The following is a 21,075-nucleotide window of genomic DNA, read 5'->3' on the forward strand; positions in this document are numbered from 1 at the left end:
AGACTGATCTGTGTTTGAATATCGACTTTACAACAACTAAATAGATGACATTTTTGAGCCCCTGATCCCTCATCTACAAAATGAAGACAATGCCAGCGGTAGACAGTGTTGACTGGGAATTCAACTCCATTCCCTCCTTTCTAACAGGACCTTGATTTTGTTTAGGTAACTACCTGTCCAGGGCTGGTGTCACAGACGTGTGACCTGTGCATTCACACAGGGCCTCATGTGCAGAAGGGCCTATGCTTGGGTAAATGCTCTGCTATCACCATCCTGAAATTCTTAATAATTTTATCTTTGAACTTGTGATCTGAAAGTGAGGTCTGATGGGACAGCAGATCACGCACGTGAGCAGGGAAGACAGACGTGATACGCACGTGAACGCACATCTGCCGTTCTAGCCACCCCAATCTCAGCCTCCATGTAACATGTTTAACTTGTACCCACTTTCAGTCTTGCTGAGCCCCATGCACTGTGGCTTCACTGGAATTTCGTGATCATGTTCTGTAGCAGCATGTCTATGACTGAGTAGGTAGCGGTGCTGACATCCCCGAGCGGCCGTGCTTTCCATTCCAACCAGAAGTTACTTGGACACAGAAAGAAGGCAGTGGCATTTTAAGAAACACAAATGAATAGGAAATGCTATCATAGCCTTTCTTACTCAAGTTACCTCCCTGTAGGAGTCAACCTCTTATGCTGAAAGTAATGACAAGGAAAGATAAGGCAACCCACGGTTCTTTTTTCTGTAGGTCCTTCCTTACTCACAGTGAGTAGAAATATAGAGAGCGTGAGGAGAAAGTGCACGCATCAAGAAATAAAACCAAAACAGTCGAACTGGTGATGTGTGAGCTGTAAGCTATAAATTATGTAGTTTCAGAGACTCCACGTAGGAGTTAAGTGCTCTTATATTTGCTGACCATACCCCTGGCTCCAAGGGTGGGTATGACAGGATCAGGGGTAAGGGTATCCCTCTTGCGGGTGACTGGTTCGGGACCAGGCATGCCACTCAAATCAGACCACTGAGAAGCTTGCTAGGGGCTTCTGGGAGAGTTCTGTCTCTTGCTTCCAGACCTGACTCTCTCTATTCCATCTTTCTACAAGAGTGAGGATGGGGCCAACATACAGAGGACAGCAGGGTCTGGAATTCATCAACAAATTATTTTTTAATGAATATGCAGAAATATAGAACTAAAGTTTCTGGACTAAGCAACCTAAGTGCTAGCCCTCCCTATGGACTTCCGGGAATGTGAACCAACCATTTCGTTGTTGCTAAATCCAGTTTTAGATGGATTTTTCTGTAGTTTTATTTTGAAAGCATCTTGATAAATGTTTGTTCAGCGAGTGGATGGCTGTATGCAGTATTGAAAAACCCGGCGTCATCTCTGGCATTGGACTGATTGCACTGGCCATGGAAAACTCCAAGGGTCTTAAAGGGGGGTCAGATCTGACAGCCGAAGGGCAAAAAAGAAGGCGGTGCTAGAAGGAAGGGGCACTCTGGTGTGTGCAGGGGTCAGAGAGGAACACAGTCTGAGATGCAAACGGTTCAGGCAAGGAGGGTGGGGCCCATAGAGTAGGGACCATAAAGTGGCTCTCCTGGATTTTCGAGGGTCTGGGGTTTTCTCAAGGTGGCACAGTTAGTTGCGGGTAAACCCTATGCCAGGGCATGGCTCAGAAGTGCTCAGGTGGCAAAGACATCTGCAGCCATACAGTCATGGTAAGATCTTAGAAGCTATTCTCTTATTTATACAAAGGCACTTCACTGAAGAATCAATAGCTCAGTTTTGGAGTCTGAAAATTTGGGTTTGAAACCCAGTTCTGCCTCTCACTAATGGTATAACCTGGGCAAGTTACTTTATTATTTGGTGTCTTGGTTCCCTCAAATGTAAAATGAAGGTATGAACAATATTTGTTCATCTCACCCTTCTCTATGAGAATTATGAGGTCACCCAGTGCTTGGCACTTGGCAAGAGTTCCATGGACATTGGTTATTATTATGTCCTTTGATTGCCTCATGTGTTCCCTTGCAGGGGGAAATTTTTTTTATTTGGGGGCCCTCCATCCCACAGGCTCCTACACCCTTCCCTCTTAAATGTCTGGAGATTGCTATTTGCAATTGCAAACCTCTCTTTCACCTTCCTGGTGCCTCCTGCAGTGGCCTTAAAGCTGCAGGATGAATGTTTTCTGGGCTCCAGGCCACATGTAGCTTATTTTTGCCTTCCTGATATTTAGGCTGGAGGAGGAGGATGCAGGGGCTGTTAGGACCAGATTCAACACCAGCCGGTCAACCTCTGCCTGTCCCCAAGAGTGACTTGAATCCTGAGTCCTGACCAACTTAGAGGTTATAGAAAAAAAGCTAAAGCCCACAAAAGAAATACTTCTGTGACTGATTTCTCTTGATTTATAAGAATCTATCAAGTGAATAAAGCGTATTTTCACCATTTTTGATAGGTTGTAGAATACTGTTATTTTGGCGATCTGCTTCCCCAGGCCACACATTTGGCAACATTTGATACTACCTCCCATAGACTCCTTTTTGGCCACAGGAATCAGATATGGCCCCATGAGGGACAGCACATTTTCTTTATTCATTCGTCAGATATTCATTTAATGCCTATGACATGCCAGGTACCATTTGGTGAGCTGCCTTATACGGTTATCTGCATTTTATATATTATGCATGATACAGCAGATGAGCTTACGCATATGGACTTCTGCATTTTCAAATAGCTAGAACCAAACTACAGAGAAAACATGCAATTTAAACCACAAACCACTTTGAAAAACTTTCCTTCAAAACTCCAACCAAGAATTTGATAGTTTGAAATGTAATGATTTCTGGCCTCTTGATTAGTCTAGCCTTTCTGAAGTGGATATAGAAATCTAATTCCATTCAGCACATTGTTAGCACAAATAATTACAATTTGCTTCTAAAAAGTAAACGCATTAGGAAAACTAGAAAAATTCTAAGCCCCCAAATTTCCACGAATCTTTCTTATCATGATGTGATAAAGACATAAAAATTCTTGGATATGGTTTAATACCAGAAGATGATTCTGCATCTGCAGAACATCTGACATATACAAAGTTTTAAAAATTTCTTTTTTAATGAATATGCAGATGAAGGATGCTCTGTGTATAAGAACAAAATCATATATGTTATCAATTCTTTCAAATACGCAGCACAAATAGCCAACAAACAGAGCTAGAAGCCACCAGTGTTGCTGGTAAGATTATGTGGGTAGGGAGAGATTGCTCACAGCTGTCATGTTAATTAAGGAACAAACTGGCTCCATCTGCTACTCCATCTCTCTGTTGAGCTACCAGCCCGTTTTGTTGCTTGGCTGTAAGTTGACATTGAGCTAGGGAGCCCTGACCCCAGGCAGATTCTCATCTGACCACATCTCCATCACACTTCAGACCAGGGGTGGGGGTGGGTGGCATGGCAGGATTGCCTTCCCCCATAGACACAGACGTGGCCGTGGTTGTGGGTAGTCTTCGCGGGCTGGGCCTGTAGAGCAGTCTCTCAACAGGAATGGCCGGGCTGAGCAGAGGCAGAGGCGGGGAGGCATCGTGAGCTCCCTGTGCAGTTGTTTCATTTTATGCATCCACATAATTTGCACATGGCTCTAGCCCCAAATAGGACACAACATAGCCACCGATACAGTCAGCTTTGGTTGTATGATCCTAGAATAGTGGAGTTTGGGGTAAGTTTTTATTTAGTACCTTTCCTAGGGCCACAATCTGAGACAGAGTGAATAAATACTTTCTGGTAACTGCCAAGACATAAATCTCATAAAATCTGCCTCTTGCTAATGGTATAACCTGGGCAAATTACTTTATTATTCCATCTCTTGGTTCCCTCAAATGTAAAATGAAGGTGTGAGCAATACTTACCTCCCCCTTTTCTATGAGAAGTATGAGCTCCTCTTCAGATTAAATATATTTTATAAAAAAACAGGTGGCTTCTCACGCATCTAGCCTTTACATATGAGTAAGTGACACTTTGTAGGTTCCTCTATCAGCTCATGTTCCTTAATTATGGTAAAAATCATTCTGTCAAAGATGAAGACGAACATAAGAGTTGGGAAAATTTAAAATGCATTATGTTCATTACTATGATTAAACAATTAACGTGTATCAAAAGTCTTTAATAAAATAAACATGACATTGTTTTAAAAAGTAAGTGCAAAATCATATTATCCCCTCTTTTGTTTTTCCTACTCCCTTGTCTGGAGGAACTAAGGAGCAAGGAAATGTCAAGAAGGTAGTTAAATTTCAAGAGGGAAGATTCCCTGAGCACCTGCTGTGCTGTGTGCATAGTCCTTTTTCCGCAGAGTGCTCTATTGTCACCACCAGAGTCCACGAACCTTCCCTCCCTCCCAGCTAATGGCCAGTAGGGTTATTTTTCCTTCTGGGCTGTGATGGGATGAGTTGTCAGTCCCCTTCGCAAGCCTTCCTCCACCCCTCCCCCACACCAAGCCACCCCAGGGGATACAACAGTTTAAAAAAGTGGTAGGTTACTGCAAGCTCCAGCCCACCCGAAAACTGCAAGGAGAACAACCACCCACTGAACAACCACGAAGTGGTTCTCCAAAGAAGCAGCAGGACTCAGGGCCACAAAAGGGTCCTGTGGTGGGGCCTGTGATAGCAGAAGAGAGAGACCAAAGTCGTGGCAATGGAGGAAATATTCTTTCTTTGAGATGAAATTAAGCTGTTGACTGTAAGAAAAAAAGATAATGTTTACCTTAGCTGCAGCTCCCTTAGTTGGGGAGAGGGGATCAGAGAGGCCCAGTTCATCCAAAGCTTTGGATCTATCACTGTCTTCCTCTGGAGCTTGTGACATTCAGGAAGAGGAAAATATCAACAAAGACTGGTTGAAAATTCAAGGCATTACTCAAATTGCTAGTCAGAGAAAGGGGTTGAGAATACCCTACTCCTCTTTTGGAGAGAGAAAGAGCTTTTCGAGGGAAGGTGCTGGGCTGCCTGGGCGGTGTCAGGCATTGGGGAGGTGCCAGCAGCCAGAGAGCAGAAGGGAAGGGAGGGGTCATACCCTAGGAAAACACACATGATGGATGTCTGCATGTAGGTGGTTTTCATCTATGCTGCAAGAGGACAGCTAAGTAGATTGCTGCTGTTTCTTTCAACCTTTATTCCTCCCAGACGCTAATGCCCCTCTCAGAATTGCCTGACCTTTCAGTAAAAAATCCTTCCTGCCAGGGAATCTCCACCCTCCAGTAATGTGCATTTTCACTCCAAACCATTTTTGGATGGAGGCTTTGGAGCAAATGCCAGTAGCTCTGGAGAGCACTAGAAAAAAACTTGAGAAACTAAAGACAGTATGACGCAAATACTTTATTGCTTGTGTAGGTTAGTGAAGATTCCCCTAAGAATAATTTACATAATCTAAGTTATATTAACCTTTACATATAATCTTAACCACCAAATAAGATTGCAACTCAAGAAGCTATGAAATTATTATTCTTCCTAAATTTCTTTGAGACAGAAATCTCTTTAAAACCATCCAAAATTAATGGTGAGAGGGCACGTGGAACACTTGAATCAAGGGCTCACAGCAGAGAAAGCCACGAGTAAGAGCTAAACAGTGCGATGAGAATCCTACAAGCCCAGCCCGTTGAGGCACCCAAGATGCTCAAGCCCTTTGTATTGAGAAGCGCCATAAAAATGCAAACTATGATGATGAAAACTCATTGAGTGTTTACAAAATGCCAGGCACTTTCCAAGTGCTTTTCATGTAATAACTCATCTAATAAGCAACTATGTTTGCAAATCAAGTGCAAGCAGAATAGGAGAGGTTTATGCATTGTCCCTAATATTTCCCTTGCAAAGCAAATTAAACATTCATATGAGCTTCTTCTTTGATATAGTTCATTATTTACTAATCATTGATGGCATCCTGAGACAGCCAGTGAGAGCCAGTCTCAGACATCAACGTGGTAAGGCCAAGTCTACTAGATTTTCCTAGTGATGAGGTTTCTGTCCCCGGTTTCCAGCGCTGCAGCCTATTGCAGGAGTACCAGTCTTTCAATGGTATAGATTTGGGTTGAAATAATGCTCTGAGCAACATAAATCGAAGTGGTAGCTAAACAAGCTATCTTTTTAATCAAAACCAATTTAACTACCTTTTTCTGTTTACATGTCATTAATTTTAAAAACGCGTTATTATACAAAACATAGAAGTCATTAATTAAAATCCCACAATCGAATTAGGCTCTGTAGGTCTGGAACATTTAGAAGATAATGTATAGGGGGCTGCCATGGTAACTCATCAAGTTGTAATTCTGTACCTTCCTGAGTAACAGCCTAGAAAGGAGGAGACGAGCAATGTGGGGAGATACCAGCACCAGAAATTGAGTTCATCTGTGAAGTAAGCCCTCTGTAATGTTGTTTACCAGCTATTCCCCATGTAGAGACTAAGAAGGCATAAAAGATTTCATTTCAAAGTTCCCTAAAATTGCCAATTCCACTCTATAGCCAATTCTCAGCAGAGGAGGAAACAGGAAGAAAAGGCAGAGGGATGACACTGTCATCAAACAGTGAGCTCCAAGAAGTGTAATCTCGCCTTGGAATGGCAGGAGGCAGGGGCTTCCTCCCTACCCCCGGGGATGGAGTCTGTTTAATCTTTAGATTAGAACCTAGCCTCAACTCAGCATTGCAGGCCAATTACCACCCTCTAGCAATGGGAACCGACCTGAATCAAACTCACCCCCCCCAACCCCGCATGCCCTCCCTCCCGAGGACCTCACACCCTTCTAGGGCTGCTGGAGACCACATGGCTGACCGTCAACTCTTATTTCCCCCCTTTTATTAAGAGGCACGATTGATGAAAACGTCCTGGCTTTTAGTGTAACTCTTTTCTTTCTCCCTCACATTATTCCAATGACACTGAGTCAGGGTTCTCTGAGACAGAGTCCCCCCACCCCTCGGCTACCAACCAGTCCTAATTTCTCTGTTTTCTTGTACGAAAACTGACGGATTATAACATCTACTTCCTGGGTAGATAACTTGCCTAATGTGGTCAGGGAATGTGAACAACCAAAATAATCTTGAGGGCATTATTAATGGCAGGGATCTCAATTACTTAGCTTTTAAAATTCCAGAGGATTAGGGACAATGGGATCAATTGCATGGCTGTTGTCAACAGTACTGTATTGTGCCCGGGAACACTGGGAATTGGGGGCTTTTCTGCAAAGTCGGTGACGTCAGAATTGTGACAAGAGAAGGGTTCTCGTCTTAGATGATGTGTAATGTGATGAATATGTGTAGAATGTAGTTACAGATAACACATTGGCAAATAAAGTAAATAATTTTCTAGTTACCAAGACAATTCCAGTATTTGTTGGAGTTACACTGGATACCATTTCATTTATTAGGAATTTATTCAACTTCCTAACTTTGCACTGGGGCGTTATAATGGGGGCTGGAAAGGGACCTCAATGCTAAGTTAACTGGCCACACTTGAGCCAAAGGGCTCTACCTGGGGATAGTCTACTTCTCAACACAAACCAACAGCTACAGGCTGATAAGGCACAGGGAAAACGAACGGAGTACTATTGTGTAAATGGCTGCTACAAGATGGCATGAAAAGGTGCAGCCGGGCATCTTTTCTTGTCACGGATCACCTTCCATCTTAGCGTCCACCAAATTACCTCTAGTGCCCTCTGACCACATTCACCAGAGGAAAAAGCTTCACTGAAATTAGCTTGTTATAGAGAGTGGTGATGGCTACACAACATCGTGAATTTACTTAATACCACTCCATTGTACACTTAAAAATGGCAATAATGGTAAACTTCATGATATGTATGTTTTACCATAATAAAGAATGCTACTATCAAGGTCGTTTTTTTTTTTTTTTTTAAAGGAGTACAATGCAGGGTTGTGGGGGAGGGGGTAAGAGGGAGAGGGAAGGGAAGAAGTGGTGGGGTGTGGGGGAGAGAAAGAGACTGACCAGAAGGAGTCGCATAGTGTGGCAGGAATTTCCTAGGCAGGCAAACTGTTACGTATCGCAGTAGATGTTTGTGGTGTTTGGCTGCCTAGCGTGTGAACACCCACCCTTTCTACACTGGAGGAATCTCATGATGGAAGCTGAAGGGTAAAATTTGGGAACTAGACTGACTCAAGCACATTTAGTCAGATGCTCATGACCAGGGCTCTAAATCTTGAGGGAGAGACCCAGAGATGCAGGTTAAGCTGGCTGCAGATAGCTCTGTGTGTCTTGTTTCCTCTGGTTCCTGCCCATCTTCCTATTTTTCCCAGCCCTGCTGTTAATTCTCCAATAAAATCCTTCTAGCAAATTCTTTTTTGGCCAGGTGGGGTGGCTCACATCTGTAATCCCAGTGCTTTGGAAGGCTGAGGCGGGAGGATTGCTTGAGGCCGGAAGTTCAAGGTTACAGTGAGCTCTGATTGCGCCACTGCACTCCAGCCTGAGTGACAGAACGAGACCCTGTCTCTAAAAAATATAAAAAATTTAAAAATTATTTTTCCACTGAAGTTATCCTGTGATAGTTTCTGTGGTTTGCAATGTTAATGATAATACAGACAGAAAATATTTCCTAACTCCCACATTGTCAAGTAAATACTTGAAATCAAAGTCAAAACGAAAATTTGATGTTCTTTAACCAAGTGAGAATCTTAACTGAATTGGTAGCTTCCTCTGTTGTCACAAAACCGTTTGCCCTTTGCCCACTTTCAGTCAAACAGGGGCTCAGATGATTAGGAAATAGTTTTCTTTTCTATCACAAAATATGAATCCCCTGGAAGATGAGAGGGACTGATTTCATGGTCTCTGTTTTTTTTGTGACGGCTGCTCCAAAGGCTGCAGTAAGAATTCCCACAGAAGAGGCTGTATCTTTTCCCTAAAAGCCTGACGAATGAGGATGCCAGCAACAAGGATGTCACTTCAGCAACCCCGGGTTACTCCTCCAGAGTGGGACAAGTCAGGGCTGACTAGGACCCAGGCTCCAAAGGCCAAACCTCGAAGCCCCGTGCTGAGAAGTGTCTTCACTTCCACTCCAAAGGGAGGGTGTTGGGATGGTTTCTGTCCTATTATAAGATCTTTATCTCTTCCTTTAAGTATATCAACCTTGATGCCCAGGAGAGTTCTGAGGAAATTGTGGAGCCCAGGAGAGTTCTGAGGAAATTGTGGAGCCCAGAAGTGCAAAAACCCAGTGTCTATGCAGCAGTGGCTCCGACTGTGGGTTGACCAATGGGATGTTTCTGCAGACTTCTTCTTGCTCACCTCTTTCCTTTTTTCCTGGTGATTTGCCCACAGGTGTCGGAAATGGACTGCAAAGCTTATTTACACCCTAACTCTAAGACAAGCTATACTTTTTAAAAGCAAGGTAGTCTATGAGGATGATTTCAACCAGCCTTGTAGAAGGCTGTATCAGAATCGTTGAGGGTGGGTTTTCCCCTGAGCTACGGGCATTCACCGCCCTTCTCCCCCAAATGTGCACATTCCTCCTTTTGGATAAGCAGCCCCTTCGTGTTGAGATGACCAGGGCGATGTTCGACAGAATTCTTTCAGCGTTGCCTGACTCCACGACCACATGGCTTCCAGCCCACTGGGCACTTGGTAGAAACCAGGAGCCAGGGTCCATCCTGGAGCTGCCACCTACAGACCAGGCCACCTGACAGCACCCCAGTCGGTGCCTACATTTGGGATGTTGTGAGGATCGAGGAGAAAACAGTGGGAACATGCTGGCCAGTGCAAAGTGCTTTAGAACTATAATTCGTCAATGTGACGAGTAATAGTTTTATCTGATATGAGTGCTAACGCTCTCAAAGGACAGGCTCTGGAAAAGAGAGGGGGCTGAGTGTTAAACAGCAACAGATGAATTATGCCTTGTTTCATTAAAAGAAAACCCTCTTCTATTTCTTGCTATCGAAAAAGCAAATGGAAAGGAACAACATGAGTGACTTAGTGGTGAGTTAGTTCCTCTCTGAGAAGTTTCAAAACATGCACCAAGGTAGGAATCGTCATAACTTCGTTAACAGAGGTGTCCATTTTCGTTCCAAGAGGGATTATGAGCACCAGCGTTTTTATATTTGATTTCCCTGCTTTGTTTTCCCTCTGCTGATCATTCTGCTGGAGAAATTACGCAGTTATCAGTGAGAAGGTGGGGGAAAAAAAAGACAGTATCACTATGGAACAGGTTATTACTAAGCCAAGCTTATGATAATGGAGAGAAGCAGCATTTAGGAAGATACAATGATGTTTGACTGAAGTAAGAAAATAAATAACCAGTTAGATTCTGTTACGGACTTGACACTGTCTTTTGTACAGATGTTACACTATTTTCAGTAACAATTTTTGGGCTTTTCAGAAATTAAAATAGCAACTAAAATAATTACATTAATGCCTACATAGATGTGTTGGTGTTGTTTGATGTTGTAATATTTTAAGTCCCTTGCATAATTGGATGAAGTAACATGAACACAAAACTCCAGAGCTAAAGGCCACTGTCACCCCAGCAAAGACAAGCATTAGCCCACAAATTAATTCCTGGGTAAACCAGAGAGAAAGGAGTTAAGGCCTTGAGCCAAGATTTCCTATTTTCAAACCATCTCCAAGTTAATCTCCTGAAGTGAATCACTGGAAGCCAGGGTATACATGGCACTCCCTCATTCCCACTAAAACCCCATCGAAGGACACGTGTTCTCGAAGCTGCTAACCTGACAAGTGAGAAAAGCGTGTTGTGCGAGTGTGGCGAGCACTGATTGTCCATTTTGAAACAGTTTGCCAATTTGCCCCCTTCATGACCTTGGGTGAATGACTTCAGCACTTTTGAGCAGGGCGCTGCCTTTCCTGCACTATAAAAATGGCTATTATGTCTATGGATCATGCAGAGGTGCCACGAGGCTTAATTTATTAGTTAATGTTTGTGTTGCACTCGGCAGCTCTTAACTGGAAGATGTTGTAGAAAAGCAAAGCAGCAATGTATTACCTAAACATCTGCTTCCTCGAATAGCTCTCGAGAAAGTGTTCATTGCTTCGGCACAAATGATTTCCCCCCAAATGGATGATTTTGTCCAGGTCTTTCTCGGTCTGTAAATTATTTCCCTCTTCCTTTCATAGCGCAGGATACACTCTCCATCTCGCACCCGGAGGCTTGCTGTGGATGCCCGCCCTTGTGTGTACACCTCAATTACTGAAACGTCTCCCCTTTTCCACCACACTTGCTCTCTCCATTCTTTATTCTAAAAAGCCATTAAAAATTGGCTCTTCCTTTGATGCTTAATTTTATAAATGGGCATGTTGCATCCAACCCCAGAGCTTGGTGTTCTAAAATTTGGCATTAAAAACAAGAAAAAGCACTTAAAAGTTTCTTGAAAAGAGAAGAAAACACACACACACACACACACAAAATAAAAACGAACAGGTCCAAGTTTGAATATGTTTTAATGAAATTAAATTAACTGCAGAATTGCTAAAGATTATCTTGGAGATTATTTCTGTTAATGTTAATACTGTCCATAATTTTTGTTACAATTATGGCAAAAACCCTACAGTAAATGTATGTTTATTTCTATAGAAATGCCATAGTTCCAACATGTATATGCTGGGATTTAGATAACTTCTTTTCCAAACACAATTAGAGAAAGAAAATGAATAAAAAAATCATATTGACATATTGTATTCAAAGGCTTTCCTCTCTCCACATTTTTATTTCCACTTAATTTTGAGCCTATATTTTTTTTCTTTGCAAATTCCTTAATCCTATTGCTTGTGGTTATGGGAATGCCTTAAAATGTACCTGGGATTTGTTTTAATCAGGTATAGTAAGGAGACAGACACAAAAACAGCTGTCTTTGAATGAAGAGGGTATTACTTACCGTTCTCAAAAGGAGGACTGTGCCACGTCACATAGGGCCACATGGGGAGGCACCTGGGACAGTCGGGAGGCAGAGGGAGGAGAGAAAAGCCTGGCTCAGAGCCTTTACTGTGGTTTCCATGGGAGAGAATGGCTGAGGCAGGGTAGGCAAGTTTGAGCGAGTTCAGGATTGGATAGTTTGGAACAATTTCAGTGGGCTCTGGCTATAGGGGTGGTGTCTAGTTGTCTGATACCTGGCCTTGGGGTGATTTAGGGCAGGAGAAGTATTGGCCTGGTGAGAGTTAAATAAAGGAGGTGGTTGATTACTGGGTATCTAGCTGAAGGAAAATAAATCATTATGTCAAAAAGACACCTGCACTTGTATGTTTATTGCAGCACTATTCTCAATAGCAAAGATATCAAATCAACCTAAGTGTCCATCAACTGATGATTGGATAAAGAGAAGGCGTGTGTGTGTGTGTGTGTGTGTGTGTGTGCGTGTATATATACACACAGAAAACAACACACACACAAAAAAAAAAAAGATACCGTCCTTTGCAGCAATACGGATGGAACTGAAAGCCATTATCCTAAGTGAAGTAACTCGAGAACACAAAATCAAATACCACACGTTCTTATTTATAAGTGGGAGCTAAAATGGGTACACATGATCATACAGAGTGGAGTAATAGACATTAGAGACTCCAAAAGGTGGGAGGGGGAGGGTGGGAAGAGAGGAAGGGATGAAAAACTACTTATTAGGTATAAAGCACACTATTCAGGTGATGGGTACAGTAAAAGCCCAGACTTCACCACTACACAATATATCCATGTAACAAAACTGCACAGGTACCCCTTAAATCTATAAAATTAAAAAAATATGTTAAAAAAAGAGGTGGTTAGGGTATGGGCTTTGGGTCAGTTGGTTTGTATGTGAAAGGTATGCTCACAAGCAAGTTGTTTGCTATGTCTAAGAATTAGCTGACCCTGGGAGGGGCAGTCCCTCTCCAGGGCCACAAGGCCCCCAAGATGGCAAAGCTTCATAACATATAGAAAATAAAAACCATGATTAATACAGAGGGATCTTCTCTGAAATTTTCCAAGCAAATCTTTAAAATAAATTTGGCCGCATAACCCTCACTTTTTAGTTAGTGATAGAAGTATACATTTTCTAAGGAAAAAACGTGTGAAAATAATCATGAAACAGCTACCACTGATGTGCACTTACTATGCCAGCAATTGGTGAAACAACACATATAGTCTCATTTGAAGTATTAAACTACAAGAAAGCTAAAATGAAAAAGAAAAATATAAATTACCTTCTTGTACTATTTATTTGTTGTTTTACAGTAGAGTATCTCAAGGTAAGGTTTGCAAGAGGCTGATCAAGGGCTTTGAAAGTGGTAAATCAGCATTTTTACCTTCTAAACAGAGATGAGTCAGCCTCTTAACACATGTGGTGTGGTGAGGCTGCTCACTTAGGTGCATAATCTGCCATGCTGGGCAGTCAATTGGCCAATCTGAATTAGTCCCAACATTGTTTGGAAGCTCAGCCCTGTCAGGTGACTCTAACTGAAAGTCCCTCCGTATATAACGTCCTCAGTTTGGGGGGTAAGCATTCTCAAGCTAGGATTATCTAGGCAGTTGTCACCTGACATGTGTACCACCACTCCCCAAATGATACCCATGGTAAGTATCGTTTTGTCTGAGTAAGGATGCAACCTCAGAATCTCAACACAATGTTCCCGGAATTCACAACCAATTTGTATAAGTTGGCATGATACATGAAGTATATTTAATATATACGCCATCTCTATACAGCAGAATAAAGATCCTGTCTCTACACATAGTTACAATTACTTTTTAGAGTGTTGTAGATTGAAAGATAATCAATAAATTATTGTTTATTGATTAGGAAATCTGAGGACATAGTTTGATGTTTATATGTTTATAATAGATGTCTGCCTTATGAAATGTGCAATGCAGGCTCCTGCTAATTAACCAGCCTGTTTCCCAGGAAGCTCCAGGTGGCATCTATTGCTTTAGATGGCACAACATCACCCCCAGTGCCAGTTCCCTCTGACATCAGGACCACTCTTTCCCATGCGGACCTGATTCCATGGGTGTAGTTTGGTTGGGGCTGCTGCTGCCAGTTTTTCCCTCCTTGGGCCCCCCAGCCTCCCCACTCCCCACCCCAAGCTGTACAGGAGGAAGCACCTGGTTCTAGCTAGATAACAACATCCCCTCCATCCATAGTGATTGGCTCTGGGCTGAGCCAATCACAGTCCTTCCTGGGACTCCTGTGCTGAAGCATCAGGGGAGACCATTTCTTCTGGAGATGTGAGGCCAGGAGGGTATAAGCCAAGGGCTGGTGGTGGCCATCTTTCCCATCATATGGAAGATTGCAGGCATAATTATGTGAGCACGGCCGAGAGAGAGAGAGAGAGAGAGAGAGAGAGAGAGAGAGAGAGAGAGAGAGAAGGAGTTCCTGAAACAAGACGCACACTGAACTTTCCAGGTACAAGTACCAATAAATTCCTTTTGTGTCCCCTTAGGCTAGTTCAGAAATTGGATTTCTGAATTTGCAATCGACAGAGTTCTGACTAATACAAAGACATTTAAAAAATATCAAAGGAATATTTTTACTCTATAGTGCTATTTTCCGGTGTTCCGAATGTTCAACAGGTGGTTGTTATTGAAAAGATACGTGATTTTACATAAGAGATAGCACTTACTGAATGTTTACTATGTGCTAGGCATTGTTCTAAGTATTCATACTTACCATGCAGTGAATAAGTGAATTCTCATAAAATTACTTGAGGTGGGTATTAAACAATTAAGGGACTTGTCCAAGGCCCCAGAGCCTGTAAGTGGCAGAGCTGGGATGTGAACCTAGGCAGACTGGCTTTGGTATGTGCTCTTAGCCACTCTGCTAATACTTACAACCTGCTTTTGTCCTACGTCTAATAACAAAATAGAACAAGGCACAGTATCCCTTCTCCTTTCTAAGCCTTGAATGCCCACTTGGCCCCTACGTGCTGTATAAGCTTCCAAGGGGAGCAAGAGGGCCTTGTCACTCTTTATTGAGAATCACTATCCCTTAGACTCGGGAAGAACATTTCAGAAGGATCACTGTCCATAAGCCTCAGCCTATATTGGCACAATACTCCTCCCTGAAAATACCCATCTTTTCATAAGTCTATTGAAAGATATTATTAAACCAGTGATGAATTTAACCCCATATATATAGGTGAACTGGAGTATATAATATGAAATAAATACATCTGAGAAAGTCAGATGTGAGATGAGAAAGGATACTCCTACTATTTAGGGAGTAAGTCTAACGCAGGCAAATCTGCTGTGCTTAGCTGGGCGAAGTCGCCAGGTTTACATTTTTCATCTCTCGTTGGTAGCCGAGGACGAGTCTCCTTGAAGCTCAAATTTTCACTGCTCTCTGTCCCAGTCCCCTGCAGAACTGTCAGATCCGCTTTTGCACTTAGTCACTTGATTACCTGCTGAAATCCTGAAATTGCCCCAGCTGTTGCTCTTTTAGCTCCTTGACTGGAGCAGCGCGCGTGCATCTCCCCGCATCTGCTGTGGCCGCGGCTTGTGACACCAGCCAGGGCACGGGGAGGGGCGGAGTGGGGGGGAAGGCGGCGCCTGCGCAGTTCTGAGGCGCAGAGGGCAGCTAGGAAAAGGAGCAACTCTTGACTTTGCCATTAGAACAGGAGCGACCGAGAACACTAGAGGTGTTCATCTTTCTTCTGAGGAATGCCAAGCATTTTAAAAAAGAGAATCCTGACTCTCCCTGAAGAAGCACAAGGACACACGTTAAAAACAGTGGCGTGGTTTAGAACGTGGAGATGCTCTGCAGTGGGGTGACGAGAGGTTTGTTTCTTAAATAGAGGCGTAACCTACCGAGAGAATATAACGATCTTCTCTCTAAAGGCCCCTGTCAGCTCAGGGGGACCTTCCTTTCAGATGACTGACAGGGAACTGCAGGGTGGAGGCCGGAAGGGAGAGGCACGTGGATACAGAGGCAAGTGGTACTGTTTCCAGAGCATTTCTCCTCTCCTTTCTGAATGGAAATAGACAGACACTCCAGTTCCCTCAAGGACCCAGATCAAAGTGACTTTAAGCCAAGGAGCCAGCCCTTTACAAGCCCTCAACTCTATTTGGGCTTTGATTTGGGGTAATCTATTCTCCATGTCACTCTGACCTTTGCCCTGCCTCAATTGCCGTGGCCTCAGAGGAAGGCCAACTGCTGAGAGTTCACTAAAGACAGTAAGATGCTTCTGGACAGTCTGGTGTTTGGGATCTTGATATTCCCCAAAGTTGAGTCCACTGGCTTTTCTGCACAAGTGACCAAATTCCCCAACTGAAGCTCTTCAGGGCAAAACCAGCTTATTCTAGTGCCTGAACCGCCAAAGCTGGAACCTCTCTCTGTTTGCATGCATAATGGCTCCTTCAGAAAACAGAGGGAAAGGATGCATCTTCCTCCAAAATTAAGTCTGGTCAACTCCAAGTGAGTCCATAAGCCCCATTGAAATAAAGTTGATTGAGCAAATCATTGCTGAACATTTAATGTGGAATCACCAAATGCTATGCTTTAATGTTTTTGTAAGAAAACCTGACCATTTGATATTAAAAGGAGAAAAAAATGAATTTTGGTATGCATTTGTCAAATCTTAAAGAACATTAGCTTTCTGAAAAGAGGAGAAATTTTTATAGCCCTGATATAGAAATTGAATAATTAAAAAGCTACATGTTGGCCGGACGCGGTGGCTCACGCCTGTAATGCTAGCACTCTGGGAGGCCGAGGCGGGCGGATTGTTTGAGCTCAGGAGTTCGAGACCAGCCTGAGCAAGAGCGAGACCCCGTCTCTACTAAAAATAGAAAGAAATTAATCGGACTACTAAAAATATATACAAAAAATTAGCCGGGCATGGTGGCACATGCCTGTAGTCCCAGCTACTCGGGAGGCTGAGGCAGAAGGATTGCTTGAGCCCAGGAGTTTGAGGTTGCTGTGAGCTAGGATGACGCCACGGCACTCACTCTAGCCCAGGCAACAGAGTGAGACTCTGTCTCAAAAAAAAAAAAAAAAAAAAGGTACATGTTGAACACAGTTCCTGCCCTGTGGTTTCAAATACAGGCTTAGGACTTCTGCCCCTGAATAGGATGTCATGCGGCAGACGAATGCCACCCAGAATAACTAGAAATGCCACATAAAAAAATTAGCTTTAAAACTCTGTTAAAAGGCATAAGAGGGCTGTTGATGCATAGAAGCCTAGAAAGGCCATAATCTTAAGAGGGTAGAATCACAGAGAGGCGAGTTGTTCGTCTGCAACTTCTTTTACCCTGGGCCATTTGCAGATTCTAGATGTAGAGCAAAAGTCTGCTACTGGAGGCAGAGAAACCAGAGCTCTGGACAGCCTTGCAGGGTTCAAAAGACAAAGCTGGAAATTTAAGAGGCCAAGAACCCTGGTGAGGGGCAAAAAACTGCCTCTGGCACATAGTAGGTTTTCTCTTCAAGAGGTTAACAGAGCAAAAGGCTGAAATGTTAAGTAGCTAGCCTCTGAAAAGCGAGTGAAGCTTTTGGCTGGGTCATTATGCATAGGGAACAAGGATTCTGGTTCAGGACCCACAGGGGGAAGGCCCTGGGGAATAAACCAGGCTCTAAAAAGGCCATAGGAGTCTAGACTTGACTCGCTTAGTGAAAGTTAGTTAGCCTCTTCTGAGCTTGCCCAGCAAAAGAAAGCATGACTCCTCCCTGGTGAAGAACACCATCTAAAGCCTCTAAAATTTTACTTTTAATATACAATGTCCAGCATTCAATCAAAAATTTGGGGAACTTGGCAGCACACATGGTAATGGCCATGATGATGGTTTTCCTTATTTCCTTAACTTGGGCTTCCTGGGAGCATGGTTACCATAGGCAGTTGGGGAAGCAGTGCCAAGGCATGTGGGTCTGTGTCTGTGCCTGCAAATCTGGCTTCCAAACTGTACAGAAGCTGCTTATTACATCAGCATTGTCAAAATTCACAGGGATAAGTTATAAGCCAATAATTTATCAAAGATAATTCTCATTTGGTTTCAGGCCAAGGAGTTTTGGGGAAGAATTTTTTTTTTTTAAACTGGGAAAAAAGCCCAAAAAACAAAAATGAGAAAAATGGTGCTTAATTAAAATCCAAAGGGTAAAAACGGGAGATGAATAAATTCAAACACTTGATCTACTAGTAAAGCCTTCTCTCACTCTCCAAATATAGGTCAGGTAGTCCTCTTCTGTGCTGCTATAGCATGATGCTTACTTTTACTTATCTGTATTCCCCACAGGCTGAAAAGCTAGTCTTAAGCCAATCTTAGACCTTATTCACACCAGTCTCCTCAAGGAGCTAGTGTAGTGCCCAGAACACAGTGGTGGCTTGATAAGTATTTTTTGATAAAATTAATGGAGGGAATAAATGAAAACAAACCCATTGTTAAACTTACCTTGGAAAAACAGATTGATAAAAGTTTTCTAGTTGGGTGCACCAAAGCCCTATTTCAACTATGGCAGAAACTCTCTTATCCAATGTGTTATTCAGTTCATTGAAAGTCATTTATAGCAGGGAACTTATAAAAAAGCATACTTTGTGCATTTATTGTAACACCTCACTTTAACTTAAAAACACAAACGCACATTTGTATACTAATATTTTGATAGTATGCCAAAGCCTTTTCTTTGAGTATAGGTCCAGTTACCTAAGATCCAAGTGGTCTTTCTTGAATGAACCACATTCGCAATGAATCATTTCTGATTGTTAGCATCTTTAAAGGGGAGTGAGAATCAAAAGTTACCAGGGACAATCTGAGCAAAAACTTCACAAAACCCGTACATTTCCCAACCTTTTACAGTTTTCTTGCCCACACGTGAAACCTTTTTTTAAGTGACTTGTTTAGAGTCCTTTCAAAGTATTCAACTTAATTTTCATAGGCAAAACAACTCTTTGATTCTCGTATCTCATGAGGTTCTAAGATATTTAATTATATAATATCGACAGTACAACTGACGTAAGTTTGGGAACTAGCGATCCTCCTGCCTCAGCCTTCCAAGTAGCTGGGACTACGGGTGCACACCACAACACTCGGCTAATTTTTCTATTTTTAGTAGTGATGGGGTCCCACACTTGCTCAGGTTAGTCTCAAACTCCTGAGCTCAAGGAATCTTCCTGCCTGGGCCTCCCAGAGTGCTAGGCTTATAGGTGTGAGCCACCATGCCCAGCCTAAAGCTACTATTTTAAGTGACACTTTGCAACAAGTTGTAAGTATTGTTAACTGTATTTGGCAAATGCAACACGGCATCGTTAATTTTGTAATACACTAAAGTTGAATGATAAAGTGTATTATGCAAAGTAGGAGTCCAACTTCATTCTTTTGCATGTGGATATCCAGTTGTTCCAGCTCCAGTTGTTGAAAACACTATTCCGTCCCCACTGAATGGTCTTGGCAGTCTTGCCAGATGGGATTTATCTTACAATTGTAATTGGCTGTATTTTTCTACAACACATCTTACAATTCACTGGATCTTAGATGTGATAAAGTATGGAACTTTTATCCCCTGAAATAAAAGTCTATCTAAATGTGCATTTTTTGGAAATGAAAAATCTATTTCCCTAATAATACTGACTCCTTGAATACTGTGATAAGGAAAAAACTGTCATAAATACATATATTTTCTTATGATAGATATATTAGTTTAAGGATTGAGGGCTTACAAACAATAATTATTATGTCATTAAAAGTGAATGAAGTCTGTCACAAAAGTAGCAATATGACTGTAATGATCATGAAGAAAACCCATTAAGTCTACAAGCCAGGTTAAATTTGCCTGGAAGTTAGATTTATTTGACAGTGATGTAATTGCATAAGAAACAGTAATATAAGCACCATAAGAATTTCCTTAATAAAAAAAATTTAGGGGATTTTCAGAATCCAGATTTAAATATGTATTGTGCAAGATATAAAACAATTAATAAACTCGATTATTTGGGATTAACTTAAAAGTCTGAGAAATACAAAAATCAAGTGTATTTTTGTATCAATTTCCTATTGAATGTCCTGATGAACCCAGTGACAACCACAGAGTCTGAAGACAAAGACTCACAAACATACTGAGATCCGTTTAATATTTTTTGAAGATTTTTTCCTGTAAAATGGCTTGTATTTCCACAGGTACAATAGTGAAGAAATAAACTTTTCAATCTGACATGAAATATAAAAGAACAATTTTACAAATATATCCATAAAATTTAACTGTTCATAACACTATACATGGTAAATATGACCACCCCCTTAACTTCTAGACTATTTAATACAGAGAAGCAATCTGTCATCTCAGCTAAAAAGAAATAGCTTTCCTTTCATCCAGCTTATTTTTGTTTAGAAACACATTTAGAAACAGTTAAGTAGAACTGGAAAAATATTTGTTTTTCCCTATGTTCCTCCAGAGGATTCTTCATGAGGGCAAAAACTTATTCAAAAGGATGTAAGTTTTACTGAAAAAAAAAAAATACTGAAACTTCTTTTGTTTTACTACTTCAATAATGCTCACATTCTCTTAAGAAGATCCTGAAGTTGTCTCATTGGCCTTTGAATCATAAAGAAATGATAACAGAGCCGTGTGCCGTGTTTCCAGCACTGAAGGAGGAACATCATGTCCTTAGTTCTCAAAGACTAAACTACTGGGACATAAGATCGACAGCCAAGGGAATGGGGCTGGAATTGGCTTAAAACCAAGGTCCTGTGGTTTGTCTTTCAGAAGTTCCACTGTTATGAGGCAAGACTGCATGAAGATAACTAGTTTTCACCCAGCATTTACAATGGTGCGATCACACACCCTTTCATGCACATCCAAAGAACAGAATGGCTTCAAAAAAGAAAAGTTGAGAAAAATCATAGAACTGCAGGTAACAATTCTATATAACCTATATTACACTTAAATTAAGTAGAAAACATGCTTTAAACTCTCAAAAGTGCCCGAATAACAATACTGAGCTCCCAAATAACAGAGGTTTGAGTTTTTCTGTGAAAGCAAAAAAAAATAAAAGGCATTGAAGCTTTATGAAGAAAGGAGTTCTCCTCAACTTTCCTAATACAGTATATGTAATAACTTAAAATAATTTCCCTATTGGTTCTGGAAAATAAATTCTACTACAATCATGTTTATGCCAGTTCCTGGCACATTTCTGCATACAGATTCATT

Source organism: Propithecus coquereli, unplaced genomic scaffold (genome assembly GCF_000956105.1).
Source record: "Propithecus coquereli isolate 6110/MARCELLA unplaced genomic scaffold, Pcoq_1.0 Scaffold83, whole genome shotgun sequence".
Classification (NCBI taxonomy): Eukaryota; Metazoa; Chordata; class Mammalia; order Primates; family Indriidae; genus Propithecus; species Propithecus coquereli.